Source organism: Austrofundulus limnaeus, unplaced genomic scaffold, assembly GCF_001266775.1.
Source record: "Austrofundulus limnaeus strain Quisiro unplaced genomic scaffold, Austrofundulus_limnaeus-1.0 Scaffold32, whole genome shotgun sequence".
NCBI lineage: Eukaryota > Metazoa > Chordata > Actinopteri > Cyprinodontiformes > Rivulidae > Austrofundulus > Austrofundulus limnaeus.
Window position 1 is genome coordinate 737,338 of NW_013952434.1, and position 2,899 is coordinate 740,236.

General features: G+C 37.5%; 1 protein-coding gene across 1 annotated transcript in view; it reads left to right on the plus strand.

The window, feature by feature from the left end:
* rmp24 (ribonuclease MRP subunit p24) overlaps positions 1–2,899 on the plus strand; it is a 19,866-nt gene that overhangs the window by 2,444 nt on the left and 14,523 nt on the right. The gene's annotated exons all lie outside the window — the stretch shown is intronic.

Sequence of the window (2,899 nt, forward strand, 5' to 3'; positions counted from 1 at the left end):
TGACAGACAGTAATGCAACTGCCTCATTTGTTTGACGATTTGGTGTGTGTGTGTGTGTGTGTGTGTGTGTGTGTGTGTGTGTGTGTGTGTGTGTGTGTTACAGTCAGTTTGCCTGTTTAGAATAAAATATCAGGTTGAATGAAAGTATTGTGCTATTTGATTGTGTTTGGCATGGTGTGTGTTCATCTGTGCAAGCTGTGAGTGTTTGTGTTATTTTGTGTGAGCCGATGTCATATTAAAGCTCTAATAGGGACATGGTCCAGTAAACCACCAGAACCTCACATAGTGTTCTGATATCTAAGCTAATCTATGGTAGATTCCTTACATTGTGCTCTTCTAATAACAAACATGCATGTTGTCTGCTGGATTAATATCATCATGACTTGGTTTTTAAATAGCCTTAAGTATTAATCAAGATTTAATTCTGAACACAAGGTTCATTTGTTTTTTTTATAGTCTCATAAACATTTCCAGGATTATGTGAGACAATAATATAGAAACTCGTTTTATTCTGTGAGTTAATGTTGGAATAAAGCAGCTAGAGCAGAAAGAGGGAGTTGCTTTTATCAAACAGATATTTGGATTTAATTGTCATTTGGCAAAAATGGGAATCATTTGATTCTCGTATTTAAGAATCTTGTTTAACTGTTTAACATTTGTCTTTAAATATTGATATAAATGTAGTCTGTTGTTTAGCATTTACAATTTATTTTTTAAATCATAATGGATGTTAACTTTAAAAAAAAGTAATTTCTGGTAAGCGACTTGTTTGCTTTTTACATAATCAGTTCTCGGCACATCCTTTTGAACAATTTGAAAAGTTGTTTTGTTGTTTTTAAATGGAGGTTTCTAATTAAAACATTTTAATTGCATTTCAGTTTCATTCTCTTTTCTGAGTTTTCCTCATTTGACTGTTTGCTTTTGCTTCCTTCGATGATTTTGTTGAAACTCAAACAGATCATCAGCCTTCTTTCATGTGATTCAGGAAATGGTGATGGGGGGAACTGCCCAGTTCATTAAGCAGGGAACCATTTCAAACCAGAATATTTCTAACATTTTGTTTTTGTTTGCTATGATGAACCAGTTTTTTCTACTCCTGCTCTAAATCATTTCCAGGACGCTGACTCTTGCTTTTATGTTTTGATCTTACATTTTAAACTGTAGCAAACACGTACATTTCCTGCTCCCTCTACCCTGTTTGTGCCTCCATTAGACCCCTGCTGATCATATCTCCCAACAGGCAGCAGTTCATGTTTAGGGCTTATATCTTCAGTCTCCATCGCCACAACGAAATATGCACATAAAAGGAGATGAATGACAAGTATGTTAATAAGACTGTGCCCTGGGATACGTCTTCCAGGAAGGGTCTCATCAGGCGAACAGGAAGAAAACTGAATTCTCACAGAGAGGAGAGAAAAGCAAAATACATGGTTTTACTCTGAATCATTTCATCAATGGTGTGAACAAAGAGGAAGTCTGATGTCAGGATGTCTGTAGGATGAGCTCATTCTGAATTGAGTTTTCACTAGAATGTGTTTAAAAAATGTTATGATCTGTTTTACTGTCGAGCTTATTGATCGTCTGTTTCCCGCTTTGTTTGTACAACTTTCTGGCTTTCAGCTCGTTCACTCTCTAAATCCACTAAAATATATATTAAATTTTTTTTTCATATACTGATTTGTAAAAGCAGAACTTTTGCACATTTATTAAGAGATTTGAAAGCATCAAAAAGAAGTATTAGTAACATACAAGTATTTAACACCTGTCAGAAAAACAGTTCAGTAAAACAAGAATTACAGCTTTTTATTTAACCTGTAGACTGGCTTAGTTTTATATTTGCTTCCTCTAAAATATTAGAAAGCAACATAGCACTTTATTTTAGAGATGCACCGATATGAAAATTTCAGCCGAAATCGATATCCGATATAATTATTGCTGTTATGGCCGATAACCGATATTTACCGATATTACACAAACACACAAATTATATTATACAAATACACACAAACACACTTGGGTCTTTTTTGATACTGTAAATAAATGACCAGACCTCTGACATGGCTCCCTACTTCAGTTATTCCTGGTTACGCAGCGTCAATATCATTATTATGATCAAACAGATGCTGCTCAACCAACCATCTCCCCTCCCAAAACAGAAACACAAAGATAAAAAGTGGGAAATCCATATCGGACGTTAAAATCGGCTCAGTTTTACATATCGGACCGATACCGATATTCTAAAAAAATTGCCAGTATCGTCCGATACCTATATCAATACCGATATATCGTGCATCCCTACTTTATTTTTTAAGTAGGCTCTTTATTTTAATAGTTTCCCCTAAATAAATAGTACTTTACTCCCTTTCCAAAAGCAAACTTTTATTTGAAACGCCTTTTTGAGCAGCTGAGTTATTCCTAAAATGATTGTGCTACATGAGTCGTCTGTAGAGTCACACTCACAACTTTCCTGTGTTTTCTGCTGGGCCTTCTGTTTAATCTGACAGCTTAATCCCCGGCGCTGATTAATAAATTGGGGAAGTCTCAGTTACTCGCTGCGTGGAGCGGTTAGGAGCTCCGTTACAAATCTTTCACCGACCTGCCCCGCCTCCGGCTGCATCAGCCCTCGTCTCCGTTCACATATGGCGGACTGCAATCACGTAGAGCGTCGGCAGCTTTCCGAAGGTCAGCGCCAGATTAGAGGCGACCCGGGCCCGCAGCCTCACAGCTGCACGTGCAGCCGGACAGCAGCAGATGACCTCGCATCGATTTACTCCCAGAGCTAATTTTAGCAGAGCTTTAGCTGTGGCTTAGTCAAAATGTTTGCACAAATAGTTCAGTCAGAGTCCTAAAAATAGAGGAAGCCTTTGGGAAGGTGATGTTGCCCTGTATTGTTTGGAAG